Source organism: Callorhinus ursinus, unplaced genomic scaffold, assembly GCF_003265705.2.
Source record: "Callorhinus ursinus isolate GAN/ISIS: 27379988/994484 unplaced genomic scaffold, GSC_fseal_2.0 scaffold11, whole genome shotgun sequence".
Classification (NCBI taxonomy): Eukaryota; Metazoa; Chordata; class Mammalia; order Carnivora; family Otariidae; genus Callorhinus; species Callorhinus ursinus.
The window spans coordinates 31,033,307-31,050,908 of record NW_027397073.1 but is presented as its reverse complement, the minus strand read 5'-3'; the positions used below and the strand labels follow the sequence as shown (position 1 = coordinate 31,050,908).

Below are 17,602 nucleotides of genomic sequence, written 5' to 3'. Positions count from 1 at the left end.
TCAAAAAGTTGAAAATAGAGCTACCATACAATCCAGCAATTGCACTACTGGGTATTTATCCCAAAGATACAAATGTAGGGATCCGAAGGGGTACGTGCACCCCGATGTTTATAGGAACAATGTCCACAATAGCCAAACTGTGGAAAGAGCCAAGATGTCCATCGACAGATGAATGGATAAAGAAGATGTGGTATAGATATACAGTGGAATATTATGCAGCCATCAAAAGGAATGAGATCTTGCCATTTGCAACATCATGGATAGAATTGGAGGGTGTTATGCTGAGTGAAATAAGTCAATGAGAGAAAGACATGTATCACATGACCTCACTGATATGAGGAATTCTTAATCTCAGGAAACAAACTGAGGGTTGCTGGAGTGGTGGGGGGTGGGAGGGATGGGATGGCTGGGTGATAGACATTGGGGAGGGTATGTGCTATGGTGAGCACTGTGAATTGTTCAAGACTGTTGAATCACAGATCTGTACCTCAAACAAATAATGCAATATATGCTAAGGAAAAAAAAAAAAGAAGAAGATAGCAGGAGGGGAAGAATTAAGGGGAGGAAATCGGGGGGAGACGAACCATGAGAGACGATAGACTCTGAAAAACAAACAGGGTTCTAGAGGGGAGGGGGTTGGGGGGTTGGGTTAGCCTGGTGATGGGTATTAAGGAGGGCGCATTCTGCGTGTAGCACTGCGTGTTATGCACAAACAATGAATCATGGCACACTACATCAAAAACTAATGATGTAATGTATTGTGATTAACATAACAATAAAAAATTTAAAGAAAATAATAAAATGGGGATAATAACAACGTCTATTTCACAAGGTTGTTGAGATGGATTCTGTAAGTAAAACATTCAAAGTAGGGCCTAGAATATGATAAGTGCTATTAAGTGTTAGCTATGTGTGTTATTATTACAACTTGCTGAGTATTTATAGACCAATACCCTGCTCAGAAAGCAAAAAAAATCCTTCCATTGTCTTCTAGAAAAATTTCCAACTCCTTTGATGAAAATGTTATACAAATCAACAAACATTTAATTTTGTTCAAAGGGGAGGGATTCAGAGAATTAAACACAAATCGTTCTGAGCTGCTTACTCAGCCTAGAGTTTCACAGGAGGCACAATGCTGTCCACATTTGAAATCTGTTACCAGCTCAAGCCCCAATCTGTGATTTATTCTTTTTACAAAAAGGCAAATATCAACACCCCTCCTCTTCATTTCCAAACATGACTAGATTAAATGGGTTTTTGCCCACAGAATTCAAAGCACCCAGAACCACAGAACCTCACCAACAAAAGAAGACACATTCTAATGTCAAGCATTTGTACAACTCTTGTCAAAGGAACCAAACCTCCTTCAGCCTTGCTTTGCTGGAAGAAAACTCTGAGCCTTCTTTTTTCCTGTGCTGCAACTGAGATTGCTGTGGAACAAGGGCCCCACTACAAGGAAATTGCACCCAGCATCAACTGCCATGGGGCAAGGTCGCAGCAAAGGATTAGCAGAATTTGAATATTGAGAAATTCAGACTGGATCTAAACAGAAAAAATGTCCTAACTGTAATAGGCTAACGCTTCTCACTAACTCCTTCCTGGTAAGGTAACTAGAAATGACTATCAGGACCATGTTATATTCCACATACAGAACATGCTATCCTTTCTGTTTAGCTGAAATAAATAGTATATTAAGAAAGCTGAGGGGCGCTTGAATGACTCAGTTAGTTAGGCATCTGCCTTTGGCTCAGGTCATGATCTCAGGGTCCTGGGATCGAGCCCCACTGAGCAGGGAGCCCGCTTCTCCCTCTCCCTCTGCCACTCCCCCTGCTTGTGCTCTCTCTGTCAAATACATAAATTTTTAAAATCTTAAAAAAGAGAGAGAGAGAGCTGACATACCATGGTGTATGTTCTCTTAGTCTCAGCCTAAACTATGTGTGTTTTTAGGAAGTCTCAAATTAAAGAACCTTCCAAAAGGTATTAAAAGGAGCTATCTGAAATAGTAGGACTCTTCCTCATGACTGGAGCCAAGATCTTGATATCCAAAGTGGACAAAACTGGATAAGAAACACCTAATACAAAAGGTTCTCTTAATATTCTGGGAGCGCTGACAATGGCCTTGCACCTAGGCCTCTGTTTTCCCACTGCAGTGTTATTTGCTATTACTCTCTTCTGCTCTCTGCATTACTGTTTGTTTGTTTTCTTAGATTTATTTATTTATTTTAGAGAGAAAGCAAGTGTGCAAGAAGGGTAGGGGCAGAGGAAGAGGGAGACAGAGAGAATCTCCGGCAGGCTCCCCACCAAGCACAGAGCCCAACATGGGGCTCAATTTCACAACCCGAGATCACAACCTGAGCTGAAATCAGGAGTCAAACACTTAACCAACTGAGCCACCTAGCCACCCACCTCTACATTACTTTTTAAAGGTAAGTTGGTTTCTCCCCTCTTTGACATGCATCACAATTTCTGAGATCTGGAATAAGGTCTCATAGTCCTCATCACTTACTGCAATTTCCTCTCTCCAGTTAAAATTCAATTCCTACCTTTGCATAACATCATCCCTGATCATCCCAGCCTAAAGAGGCACTCCCTCCAATTTTATAATTGTGAGCCAGTTAAGAGGAGTCACTTTATTGGTTTGTCTTTCCCTTTCCCCACTGAACCTTGCATACAGTATTTGTTAAATGAATTTTATCCCTTATAAATGCTACTATATTGTGATCATTTCCTTATCTCATTTATGCTGCCTCTAAATATATGTATAAAAGACTATATCACAGCTCAGATGAGTAAGCTAGAAGGTAGGGAAAAAAAATGAAAAAGGCTTCAGGACCATGCTGGGACATAAGGAAGTCCTTGCTCTTGAAAAGGGCCTTGGCTTTGACTTCATGAACTTTACCAACAGCCAGTGTTTTTTTTCTTTTAATGATGTTATTTTTAATAAAGTAGTTACAAAGCTAATCTTTGACAAATGGAGGGAAAGGAAGGACTCCTTCACTTTAGAAATGAAATCTTGTTTCATTTCCCCTTTGATGTCTGTATTTAGGTTGTCTTTTGTGACCTTGGCGAGCAAATTCTACCACTGTGCAGCTGAGGTTACAAGACAGAAGGGCCTGGCCTTCTCTAAGCAGCGTTTACTCACCCCACAGAACTTATCTGGTGATTCCAAGGAACAAATGGCTTTTGCTGGGCTCTTCAATAATATGATTTGCATGCTTGAAATGAGATCGCCAAAGTAATTGTAGAATATTGCTTGCCATTACCATCATTAAAAACAGGCAGATGTAGGAGCACTCCCAGGGAAAATCTTCCTGCTGGGTTTTCATGGAGATAAGTGCACAAAATCCACTTTTGAAAAGATGTTGAATGGAATGAATTTGCCATTCACTGGCTGTCTGATGATGATTTGCTTGTTAATTGGAAGTTTAGGCTTTAGAGAAGCCTTAACAAATTTGATTGCTAAATTCAGGAGGTTTACTCCCTCCTTACAAGCCATATTCAGAGGCATAAATCCAACTTTTTGCATGTGTTTCTATGTGTTCATTTAGAATCTCTGTAAAAGAAACCAATCCCTGACCCTCTTGTCAGTGCCACTTTTTGGAGTGACTTTACCAACAAACAAGGACAAAGTATTTTGTCCCTTTGTAAGTGTCTCTAGGGCCCAAATATTCACTAACGGGAGGGGACAGAGCCATGAGACAAGCTGAAAGAAAGGGCAGAAATGTTATTAGGTTATTTCAATGCATATGGCTGTTGATTATCCCATACTATGCTTCCAATAACTGGGAGGCTGGACCCCACTTCTGGGCACCATTTCGTTTACTTTGCAAATTAGCTCCACTGCTGCTAATAAACTCAAGTAAACTTTAAAAAGGGGCAGTGGGGGAAGGAAGTCAGTGAGCAAACATTTGTTTGGAAATCCTGCTGCTTTTCTTTTCTATTCAGACATAGCTGAGTGTCCTCTGATCTAAACAATGTCAACTAGCTGGCAAGGTTAGCAGCCCCCTGAGAAGGGTCTGCTTTATTTTTAATGACCAGAGTTGCACATCTACAAAATGACTTTATTCATCCCTGTCATTACTTGTCCAGATTAGTTTCCTCTAAGTGATGATAAATTTATTGCCAGCCATGGAGAATGACAACTGCCACATGGAGCTACATGAGCAGTTACATAAACAATCTAGACAAGAGCTCCTATATAGTGTCATATAGCATTTCCAAGATCTAATGGTTCTAGGAAAGAATAGCCAAATAGCCTTTCTTTTTCCATCACTCCCAGGGATTGAATTGTACATCATCTAACAAGCCTGCACTGAGCATTATTTATACAGCAAATGATACTGGCATGTAATTATATATAACATTGAGTTCCATGCAGATGCCTACAAATAATAACTGTTTTAAAGATTTAGTAAATTAAAAGCCTCTCCATGATCCTTAGTCATTGGAGTCTTTGTCATTACAAATAACACACCTAGGCACTCCTAAACTACAACAGCCAGGAGGAGGTAAACCTGCCCCTCTAGGAGGTTAAAACTCCAGCCTCACAACCTTCTGCAGCTTGTGAGACAGAGACCACTGTGGTTACATTGATTTACTCGAAAGTATTTATGAGGTATTGCCTATGTGCCACAGTCCGTGTAGATGCTTGTGATATAATGGTGAGGATGGTCTCTTCTTTTAAGGAACATATGGTCTAGTGGGGATGAAATGAAACTGAACACTGTAATGGTAAAGCTTAACAAGAATCACTTACGAGGGAGGAGGAGCCAATCTAGTCTCAGAGGTCTAGGGAAGGCTTCCTGGAAAAGGTGACCATTAACTGAACATCTAAGGAATGACGACGAGTCGCTCCTAGATGGTTTTGGTGGAGAAACATCATGTACAGAGACTCAGTTGCAAGAGACTGAAACATGCTCAAAGGCTAGGTGATGTTCAGTAGAGCTGGCAGGAAGCATGAGCAAAGAAAACAGCAGTGCTGGTGAAGAGGGGGATCCTGGGGTTTTGAAGGAGACAGGCAGGATCCTGAAGGCTTTTGCATCACTGGCTCCTGGCCCAGTGATTGCTCGTAAATATGAAGAATGAATGCATGCATGGATGAATGAAAAGTGACATACATGAAATCCTGGCACTAACGAAGACCAAGAAGAAACATTCACTTTGCTCAGAGTTTAAGGACACAACCAGCTCCCCTACATACCATTCCTGTGACTCTAAAAAGGGACCAAAACAAACAACTGTGAAGCAAAACATATTTATACCAAAGCTTTGTTGAAATCATAGAAAAGTCACCTCAATGGAAAGGGGCCCCAAAGGCTTTGCCTCTGACTTGCCCTCTGGGCTTCCTAGAGCTGGGTTCCTCCTAGTGAGGACCTGCCTACTTCCTCAAGGGTGATCTAGACACTTCATTTCTGGTTACCTAATGTGGAAAGTGAAAACAGATAACACTGTCCCCAATGATGTACAGAAATTAAGTGAATTTTCAAAAATAATTTAAAAGAAAAGACCATTTTCCCAGGAGAGTTCAGGGTAGGAGAGGGGGAGCACAAAAGTAGAGAAAGGAGAAAAAAGGGAAAGACTCTCTCCTTCAATCTACCCCACTCATTGTCCCTCCAACTGACCCTTTCTCACACCAGCTCTCTGAATAATGCTAGTCCTTAACAAGGAACTTCATCACCTCTGGAGTTGTAGCCACACCCCAGAGGCACAGGAATGCATCCTTTCACAGATACATGCTGTTGCTTGCCTGATATGAAAGAACAGATCACTGATGGGGCTTGATATGAAAATGATGCTAAGGAGACCCTTGGCTGGCAAAGTAGTGACTGCAAGGGAGCAGAGTTCAAAGAGGACAGGGTCTCTCTTGCCACTTGAAAGGAAAGCAGGTCTCCGTCCCATTATAGCAAATGAATTCAGTCACAATATTTAATTTATTTTGAACTGCAAATTATAGGAAAGCAGCACATGAGATTTTTGTCAGAAAGAGACACAGTGTTACAAAGGCTGAGAAACCACACACAAACCCTGCCACACAGCCTGCTATCTTTCTGGGTTTCTTTCCACTCAAGATTTTTAACATCAGTGGTTCTTCACAGAACACACGCATGCACATGTGCCCGTGCACGCACGCGCGCGCACACACACGCACACAGAGTACAATAATGCCATTTATTTAGGTAGTGTTTGCCCTGTATAATATAGGACAGTCTATCCTCCTTTAATCTATATGGGATAACCACTCTCCTACATCCTATGAACTTAAGATAAAACAGAGTGTTTATGCAACAGAGTTGAGGAAAATTAAACAGAGCAAGCAGGGCTAGTAAAGAGTTAACAAAGTTCTAGCCAAGGTCGGCTTTGCTGGTTAGTGGTAGACCTGGAAATAAAAGTCAGGATTCCCCCCCTTCGTTTTTCCTGTCCTGTGCCCATTGGACCAAACTGCTCTCAATCAATAGGCAGCCAGTTATGACAGATTCACATTCTACCCAGTGTCAATAAAAACAAAAATCAAGTTTTAATCAAAACACATAACCAAGATCTACATTTCTCTTAGCCACAATAAATCTTCCCCAAAGGAAGCGGGCTAAAATTCTTTACATTTAAAAAATGAGCTCCGCTGGGACTCCAAATTCCAGTTCGATTTTTGAGCCAAGGCATTTTTTTTCTTTATCATGCACTAGGTGCTGTACTGTGATAAGGGCCCCATGCAGACCATAAAACTAATTTATCATCTGTAAGGTGTACAAAGAAAATGGTAGCTGCCTACTTGTCTGCTTGACATATGAGGTCATTTTTGCCGCTAGCTTTCTAATACTGAGCAATTTTATCAGCTATTTATATACATTAATTGTGGGTACCCATATGCTCAATGTTGTATTTAATAATGCATTGCATTGAATATGCATTCCTTAAGTTTTAGCATGCAGCAAGCATCTTGCATTTAACTATTTGGTTTGCCTATTAAAGCCCATAATTCAGCTATGCCATGTTACCTACTCTCTCAACTGAATTTATGTTTCTTTAAATCTGGCTCACCCTGCTGAAACCCACTGAGCTGGACAAGGCCACCTCACATGTCCCAAGGGCTCCAAGCAAAAACAAGCAGAGGAAGTGCCATGGTCCACTTAATAATACTCAAGCAAAAGGATTATTTGATGAATCCCTTTCCCCAAAGGACAGTAGCATATTCACGCTTCACAGTGTAAATATAAATATAGTTCTCAGGCAACAGAGACACAGGATGCTAGATAAAGTGTGAAAAATACCACGGCAAACTGCTATGCTAGAGTGATTCCTTAACTATCAAGAGGGAATCAGTTCAAACATCCTAAGCAATCCCAACCCCCTACTCCCCAAGGCTTCCCCAATTTATCCCTCAGAAAAGAAAACAAAGTCAGTTTAGCTGGTTCTTTGACCAACTGATTACTCTAGCCATTTCTCCATGCTAGAAAACTCACTTCCTGATAAGAAGCCCAGCTCACCAAGACCCTAGGCAATATCTCCCCACAAGCTCACATACCTCAAGTGTTAACATTTGCATCAAAAAATTAACTGCTGTAGGACAAAAACTTAAATGGCCCTGATCAAAGACAAACAATATCTATGGGTATAATAATCTATAAAGTATTATTCCTTGAATGCCTTGGCTCAGAATACATTTTCAGAGGAGCTTTTGTTACCCAGCAGAAAAAAAGAATGGCAGATTTTTTATCCCGGGGGAGGGGTTGTCGGGGGCGGGGGGGTGGGGAGGTGGGATGAAGGCAGCCAGGCCCAAGTAAAACACAGCAAATGGTGGATCAGTATACTGATCCACTATAGGCAAAGCCAGCCTAATGGCCCAGGTGGTGACATGGGCAGATGACCAAAGAGAAAGGAAGGCACTGAGCTTTAGTCTAGGCAGGAAGACAATCACGTTTCTTTTCTTGTTGGAGTCCATTACCTATGTGGTTTGGGTCACATAATCTGGCATTTAAATGTGTTCACAAGTCTTGGTACAACTGGATAACTTGAAACCATACAGAAAATAAATAACGTGGTACCCCCTCCCCCAAATTCCTCACTCTGGTTCAAGGTATGTGTACTGACTATTTGCCTGATACAACTGCTGTCGCTATGAATGGAAAAATCCACATATAAATGCTGACATTCCCTTGGTTTTTCTGTAGAACTCTGAACCTCTAGCTTCCATGTAGGGTAAGCAGGATATTAAAAAGTAAGCTGTGATGAATACGCCCGTGAATCCTTCTAGTCATCAAGCCACTAAGCAGGGCTATCTGAGTTTGCTCAGCCCTACCAGACATTTCAATGCTAAATCTTTTTATTTGATTTGATAATTAGTTAAAGCTCCTTTGGCCTAGGCCCTATAACATTAGTCAAGGCAGCCTGGGTCAAAAGATACTCTGTGTCATTGCACCTGATCCTTTCAATGTCCCCTCATCGCATCTCTAAGCTCTTATAGCACACAGCCTTCTACAGTTATTGTTTCTTTTTCTTCAAGAGAACCACTTAGAGCCATTAGTCCCATGTCTGCCCAGTCCTTTGCTTGCTTTCTCCTTATAAAATTTCCCTGAAAACCCAGATACGCCTGGATTAGCACTAATAACAGATGAGGCCCCACTATGAAAATATCCTCTAGTATTGACATTTAACAATGTTCTGTTAGAAAATCATCTCCTCAATCAATCTGAAATGGCTCCATGCTAAGGATGAGGAGCCTAACCACACAATCATGTATAGTTTGGAACTCCTATCCTAGCCCCCTACCCGGTATGTTAGAATCATTGCCAAATTTATCAGGAGCAAAAAAATGTTTGATGTCATAGGAGTTTATTTAATACATTTAAAATTAATGCAAGGCAGGGCCCCTGGGTGGCTCAGCTGTTAAGCGTCAGCCTTTGGCTCAGGTTGTGATCCCAGGGTCCTGGGATCAAGTCCCACATCAGGCTCCCTGCTCCGCGGGAAGCCTGCTTCTCCCTCTCCCACTCCCCCTGCTTGTGTTCCTGCTCTCGCTATCTCTCTCTCTGTCAAATAAATAAATAAAATCTTAAAAAAATAATAAATAAAAAATAATAAAATAAAATTAATGCAAGGCAATCCCACAGACTTTGGTTAAAATACATAATCAAGCAGGTAACTATTCCAGAAAGAAAATTCCTCAATAATTTCAGCTCTCTCTGGTAACTCAAAAAATAAAAGTAAAAATTAAAAAACTATTAAATATAAGAAAATATTTTCTTAGACCTAACATAAACTCTCTTTTGCCCAAGTTATGCCTGTTTAGCTTTGATACTTTTATGAGCTTTTACAATTTTAAACCTTCGCTTCATTTTTCATAATTTTTAAACTACAGGATGCCAAATTTGGTAATTAAGTTCATGAAATCATTGAGGTTAGGAAAATGCATTAGATTACTTACAAGCAACTGCTAAGTAGAAGAGAAAGGATTGCAGAACATGGTTAGAGGAGCCTAAGAAGGAGATTGGGAAGGAGCAACTAAAGATAATAGGAAGAAATCTGAGAATGCAGTTTCTAAGGAGCCAAAGAAAGAATATTTTAAGACTTGAGAAGTGGTTAACGTTCTCAAATGCTGCTAATAAGACAGGCAAGGTAAGTATCCCCAAAATATAGAAACAGAAAGATCTTTTTTTTTCCAGTTTTATTGAAAAATAATTGATACACATCACTGTGTAAGGTTAAGGTGTACAGCATTATGATTTGATTTACATATGTTGTGAAATGACTATCACAATAGGTTCAGCTAACATCCATCTTCTCATATAGAGACAGTAGAAAAAGCAGGGGGCAAAAAGAAAAAAATATTCTCCTTGTGGTGAGAACTCATAGAGGAAAGTTAAGAAAGCAAATCCTATATCATGTGGCAGCATTAGCTATAGTCATCATGTTGTACATCACATCCCTAGTACTTATTTATCTTATAACTGAAAGTTTCTACCTTTGACAAGATTAGCTGTACTGTGTGATAAGGGTGAGAGCCAGGGGGGAATGGGTTAAGAAGGGGAAAACTGGGAAATACAGTGAATGAGGAGAAAAACTCTGTCAAGATGTTGATTGTAATGGGCATAAGGCAAATAAAAAACTGGAAGTTTGGATTTTGTTGTTGTTGTTTTTGTTGTTGTTTTAAGATAAGGCAGAATATGTAATCCCAAGGAACCCTGAAGACCCAAAACAATCTTGAAAAAGAACAAATTTGGAAGTCTCTCCATTCCTGACTTCAAAACTTACAACAAAGCTATAATAATCAAAACAGTGTGGTACTACCATACAGACACATAGACTAATGAAACAAAACAGAAAGCCCACAATTAAACCCATGCATATATGGTCAAATAATTTTCAACAAGTTTGCCAAGACATTTCAATGGGAAAAGGACAGTCTTTTTGATAATGGTGCTGGGAAAACTAGATATCCATATGCAAAATATTTAAACTGAACCCTTCCCTACACTACATACCAAAATTAGCTCAAAATAGATTAAAATTAAGAGAGAAAATTATGAAACTCTTAGGAAAAAACACAGGGAGAAATCTTCATAACACTGGATTTGGCAATGATTTCTGGGATAGGACACCAAAAGCATAAGCAACAACAACAAAAAAAAATAGAAAAATTGGATGTCAACAAAATTTTAAAACTGTCTGCAAAAGGACATTATCAATAGAGAGAAAATGCAACTGACAGAATGGGAGAAAATATGTGCAAATCAAATATGTAATAAGGCATTAATATTAAGAATTTATAAAGAACTCCTACAACTCAGTAACAACAGAAAATAACCCGATTTAAAAATGGGCAAAGGAGGGTCACCTGGGTGGCTCAGCTGTTAAGCATCTGCCTTCGGCTCAGTCATGATCCCAGGGTCCTGGGATCGAGCTCTGCATCAGGCTCTCTGCTCAGCGGGAGGCCTGCTTCTCCCTCTCCCACTTCTGCTTGTGTTCCCTCCCTCACTGTCTCTCTCTGTCAAATAAATAAAATCTTTAAAAAAAAAATGTGCAAAGGATTTAGAAGACATACAGATGTATAAGAGACACAAGAAAAGATGCTCAACATCACTAATTATCAGGGAAATGCAAATCAAAACCAGAACGAGATATCGCCTTATGCCTGTCAGATGGATAGAATCAAAAAGACAAGAAATAAGAAGTGTTCCTGTACTGTTGGTAGGAATGTAAAACGGTGTAGCATCTGTGGAAAACAGTATGACAATTCCTCAAGCATAGAATTACTGTATGATCCAGCAATTCTTCTACTGGGTATATGCCCAAAAGAACTGAAAGCACAGACTCAAAGAGACTTTTGTACATCCAAGTTCATTGCAGCATTATTCACAATAACAAAAAGGTGAAAGCAACCCAGTGTCTAACAACAAATGCATAGATAAACAAAATGTGATATATTCATATCACGGAGTATTATTCCAGTCTCAAAAGGAAGGAAATCTGACACAAGCTACAACATGGATGAACCAGAAGACATTATGCTAGGTGAAATAAGTCAAACACACACACACACACACACACACACACACACACAAAATACTGTATGATTCCACTTATATGAGGTGCCTAGAGTAGTCAAATCCATAGAGACAGAAAAAAGAATGGTGGTTGCCAGGAGATAGGGATAGAAGAAAATGGGGAGTTAGTGTTTAATGAAACATTTCAGTTTGGAAAGATAAAAAATTTCTGAAGATGGATGGTGGTGATGATTGCAGAACAATGTGAGTGTACTTAATACCACGGAACTGTACATTAATAAGTGGTTAAAATAGTAAATTTCATATTATGTTTATTTTACCACAGAAACAAGAAAAAAATAACAGGGAGGGTGCCTGGGTGGCTCAGTTGGTTAAGTGTCTGCCTTCAGCTCAGGTCATGATCCCAGCGTCCTGGGATCGAGCCCCACACTGGGCTCTGTGCTCAGCGGGAAGCCTGCTTTTCCCTCTGCCCTCTGCCTGCCTCTCTGCCTACTTGTGATTTCTGTGTAAAATAAATAAATAAAATCTTAAAAAAAAATGAGGGAGATTATTTAGGAAGGAGACTCACAGAAGACCCTAGCTATGAATCAATTCCTGTATCTCAATAGGACGTGTGAAGATAAAAATAATAATCAGGGGCACCTGGGTGGCTCAGTTCATTAGGCATTGGACTCTTGACTTCAGCTCAGGGTCGTGGGATCGAGCCCCACATCAGGCTCTGCACTGAGTGTGGAGCCTGCTTGAAATTCTTTCTCCCTCTACCCCTCCCCCCGCAGCCCCCTTCTCTCTCTAAAAGAAAAAATTTTTCAAATAAATAATAATAATTTACCATGTGAATAGTGTGCATCATTTCCTTATGATTGGTAAATACTATCATTCCCATTTTTCAGATAAAAATACTGAATCGCAGACAGGATAAGTAACGTGTCTAAGGTTTTCCGTAGTTTGCAAATTCTTATGCCAGCACCTTTCTCAAGAAACCTACAGAACCACTGCCAATGATACAGTGCACACCCTGCAGTTTTCCTTGTGTGTCTTACCATGAAACCTTCCACAATGGCCTGATCCCTTCCTAATTCCAACTTCCAATTCCTTACTCCCTTCCCTCTTTTCTACTGAGCAAAACCACTCAGATGTATAATCCCCTATCTAATTGGCTTGCCTTTGCCCCATAGCTCTCTTTAGACTTAATTGGAGAACTGCGCCTTCAGGGCTGTTTTATATGATTATGGTATCTAAGGGCTGAGGAGAATTGTTGCTCTATGAATGCCTGTGATTGAGTTGATTCTGATCCATGGTGCCCTCAGCCAATGTGCTCCTGGAAGGGATGGAGAAATAGATGTGCACTTGCCTCAGAAATGCTACCCAATTCTCCAGCTTGTTGCCTTTACATCCATCCAGTGTCATGCAGAGCTCTAAGTGGAGCCTGAGGTAAAACTAAGAATCAGTAATACTAATCCTGTCTTATTTTAAAATTTTGATATGTTGCTCATCATGGATTTTTGCACTGATTTTAATTTTTTTAACATTACATTAAAATATTACTTATCTTGATTACTGGGTTCTTTAGTGCCCCCTTAAATGTGTCTGAGACAAATGTCCCTCACTCATCTCACCCTAGTTCTGACCCAAATCTATCTATCTCCATGACTAAGAAGGAAAGAAGAAAAAAAGGAAAAACAGAAAACAGCCTTCCCTATATCACTTACTACAACAAAATAGTGAAGTCAGGTGCCAGTCAAGTGTTCTGGGGATAAGAGACGTGAGGAGGATCATCTATAACCCTAAGTAGAAAAGAGCCCAGCGTAAATGTCTTTCATGTACCTTTTTGACAAGATCGTTTCAACCTAAAATCAAAAGCTTATATTTAAACACCATAAATTGCATATCTATGAAAAATGAAGTCCCTACAGGCTAACTTTCTGCATTTTTGTTCTCTTTAAAGAAGGTATTAGAGCAATTTGGACTGTCTTCTTAAAAGATTTTTCTTGTTTTGTGATAGGGAGGAGGAAGCTATCAACTGAATATGTAGCCAACAGGTCAGAAAGAAAGCAATGTGGCTTGACTGCTAAGTATGTCAATTCTGTCTTCAACTGACCGGAGGCCCTTGTGTGTATGTGTGTGCGCACACACATGTTTTGCATTTCTCACCCCAGGCCTTGTTTATCAGCTCACAGCCAAGCAACCTGAAAGAGCTTTGTTTTCTAAGCACTACAGACCTTTTCTCTTTGACTAAGAAATCTGTCAGGAGACCTGGCAGAACGTTCTCCCACTCAGTGACAATGGGGATGAGCAAGTCTGCTCTCCCCTTTCCAGGGAATGCATTTGGAATCAGCTTGAGAATGCTCTGGTCAGATCTCAAAATGCAGGATTGTTGAGAGAGGAAAAACTGTCTCTTCATTCCTCAGGCAAGGCAAATGCCATCACATTGAAGGCTCTGTGGGAGAGTGGAGATAATGAGGTATTTTGAAACAGCGGACATCGTCAGAAAGACAGAAATTGGGAAAAGGGCTGAAGTAGTGAGTGATTATTTCTCAAAGGAGCAATGGAACACAAAATGGGTCTCAGATTGGGTTAAGCAAGGGAGATGAGAAAAGGAAGTGTGTTATGAATTATTTACCACTGGATATAGTTTAGCTTTGATCTTAGTCCTAATTGTGCTTTGTCTTGGTGTGGATGAACTAAAATGAGTTGCCAACTCTTCTGACTGTGTATTCCCATGGACACACACATACCCTAATGTTCCTTAAAGGATATTCAAAGGCCAAGTTTAAATTCACTTGTGAAGTGTACAATTCAACAGGTAATGGGAATATGATCTACCAATATATATCTTCCTCATCATGGGCTTGAGTGTCTAAAATCCTATCATTAGAGATGCATTAATATGGGTTAATTGCTATTTTTCTCACTTGATCTTTTTATTTATAAGTAAAAAGTGCCTAAAGCAAGAGGCGGCATTTATTAGGTCACAATGAAGTGTCTCCAAAAACCTAATACAGAAAGTCTTTAACACTTAAGATGACTATACATCCTCCTCTGCCCAAGACAGTCTTGGGTTATGCCTATTATGCCTATTATCCTGAAATAATAATTAGCAACCTCTTTCATATTAAAAGTCACATTAAATAATAAATTATACACTTACCCTATAGACACCATACTTTCTGTCAGTCTATTAGTTTGCTGTCCTCAGAAAAAAACCCTAGAGAAACATGATGATAATGGGTCTTTGGTTACACAGCTGTGCTAGTAAGAGAGAAGTATTGAGCACTGAAGATAAATGTCACCTATTTCATAATTTTGCTTCAGCCCTGGACTCGTCTGGGACTTTTATTCTATCCATACCTTGTTTCCAGCACTTCCCTCATGACATGTGAAATGTAATACAGGACTTCTCATACTTGGTTATAACCACTCTATCAATTAAAATCAAACAAGAAGGGGTGCCTGGGTGGATCAGTCGTTAAGCATCAGCTTTCGACTCAGGTCATGATCCCGGGGTCTTGGGATCGAGGCCCACATCAGGTTCCCTGCTCCGCAGGAAGCCTGCTTCTCCCTCTCCCACTCCCCCTGCTTGTGTTCCCTCTCTTGCTATATCTCTCTGTGTCAAATAAATAAATAAAATCTTTAAAAAAATAAAAATAAAATAAATAAAATGAAATAAAATAAAACCAACCAAGAAAAGCATACAACAACTAAATAATACATTTGCAGGAGACCGTGCATATCATCTGCTAAGCAGAAACATCAGAAGGGTACAAAAGGCCAAAATGGCCACCACTGCTGCTAGCAGAAGAAGAATTAGAGAGGAAAATGGGGAAACCTGAATAACTCAAAAACTCAGTAATAGTCTCACAAGGAATGGAATGTTGCTTGGGTGTTCATTCAGCCAGCATTAATTGAGTAGATCTCAGAGCAAACTTGGCTTCCTCCAGACACTTCCCCTTCCCTTTGGACTAGGCCAGATACCTCTGTGGGATTCTCCATAAATACTCCAGATTTCCTTTCTCATAATCCTTGCCCCACTTTCCTGTTATTATTTTTAAATCATCCATCCTTCAACTAGAATATAAACCCCATAATCATAAAAATAATTAACATGTGTCAGGCAGTTGTCAAAGAACTTTCTATTAACTCAGTGAATCCTCAAGGTCTCCCCACCAATGAGATTCCTCTTACTTCTGATTCAAAAATAAATGAAACTGAGGCACAAGCAGATTTCTCCAGGTCATGCATTTTCTAAGGGGTGTAACTAGTATAATATTCAAATTCAGATTGTACGCTATGTTGCCTGCCTTAGAATTAGGCTGTTGTGTTCTTTATTACTGTTTGCCCAAGCCTGCCACAACGCCTGCACCATAATTAAGGCCCAAAAATATTTATAAAATAGATGAATAATAAATACCTTTTGTATGCTGGCCACCATGGAAAGTACTATTCCAAAGAGTCAAATAAGTCACAGCTCCTGCCTTTGAGGACCTCACACTCCATCAATTCCCAATGAAACAGAGAAAACCTAGTCAATAAGATGAAGACAGGGTGGATGCTTAAAGCTTTGACCTTGTTCCACATATTTTAAATTCAACAGCCTTGTTGTTAACTTTAAAATATGTTGTTATGATTGAGCTTAAATTTAAAGAGGTGTTTTGCAAAAGTAACACATTAGAGGGAAATAAAGGAGAATCTCAAGAAATGCGGTAAATTTACAAGTCAGGTACTATCTCATTGGTGTCACAACAGAAACACTGAAGAACTGTAATGCTGTTTTTCCTTTCCTCTTGAAGGTGCTGCATTGTCCTTCAGCAGCAGGTCAGTGAACAGAGAGAGTTGTGGACAACAATGGCTGGGGACAGCCCTGGGGAGAACTTAAGAATGCTAGATAGCTAGGAATGAATGATATACTATGATAGGACATGCTGTGATACTTTTACTTTTTATACCATGATTTAAAACACATGGTATAGTTTGTTTTGTTTGTTTGTTTTTAATTCTAAATTGTAATGAATAACCAGAAGGGAATGGTAAGAACATTTCAAAAACCAAAGAAACCACATTTAAGGACAAAATAGCCATCAGTCTAGAGAACTTTGAAAAGGCTGGCTATAGTCAATAGTAAAGAGTTGTGGGGGACACAACGAAAGGGTAGGACAATAACTCTGGATTAAATGAATTAGAAATAAGAAGCCTCAATTAGAGTTTGTCTGTGGGAAAGTGTTTGCTATCATGGTAAACAGCGTTAATGTAGGATCTTTTCCAGCCATATACGTGCCTAGAATTATGTACTATGCCTAAAATCCTCTCTTGCTTGCCAGCCCTCTAAGATGAATTCTCAACATTTAAAGAGACCTTTTAGTTCCCCCAATCTACAGCTACATGTCAACTCCATCTCCACCACACTGACACCATGATGACTGACGTTGGTTTTGATTTGACATTTCAACCGTTGAAATACACAGGCACACTCACTCACACTCACATACACAGAGCCTTCAACTTGAGACTTGATTGGCATCAGTCATTTCATAACCTGTCTCCTGGGGATTGGACCAATGGACCTTTTTAAAGCTTGCCTTATTGAACTAACCCTTCTGATCTGGACGCATGATTCATACTTGCTAATCTTCTTGGGAGCCTTCCTTGCTCTTAACAAGCCTGTCACTTCTTCCTTCCCTGAAATATTTTTCTCTAGGTACAAGGTGATTTAAAATGTTATTTTTTATGTCTCTTCTTGACTTTTGTGGAGAAAAAAATAATATAAATGCATAAAGAAGCAGCTATTCCACCTGATTAGTGAATTTCCCCAAAGGAATATAGACATCACCATAGCTGTGGATTACATTTTAAAGCCACACAAGCTTCACTTCAACTCAACAAATACAACACCGTGAAATGTTAGATCTGGAATGTTCCTTAGAGTTTTTGGTACAACCTTCAACCCAGTAAAAGAATCTCTATGTCACCTCTCTCAGATAATTAGCCTCTGTTTGAACATTTTCTGTTAATAAGTTATTTTGAAAACAAATCTCATCTGGTGTTCTTCTACCTCTTGAAAGTTCTTACTTAATACTGAAATCAACCTCCTTTAACTCCATTCTAAGTGCTAG

At 39.6% G+C, this 17,602-nt stretch overlaps 1 long non-coding RNA gene across 1 annotated transcript in view; it reads right to left on the bottom strand.

The window, feature by feature from the left end:
- Nucleotides 1-15,990, bottom strand: part of LOC141373734 (uncharacterized) — a 31,028-nt gene extending 15,038 nt beyond the window's left edge. The window contains exons 1-2 of the long non-coding RNA XR_012380033.1: nt 15,904-15,990; nt 14,644-14,700 (exon numbers count right to left, since the gene is read on the bottom strand). This is a non-coding gene — a long non-coding RNA (uncharacterized lncRNA). The remainder of the gene's footprint in view (nt 1-14,643; nt 14,701-15,903) is intronic.
- Nucleotides 15,991-17,602: the final 1,612 nt, after the last annotated feature.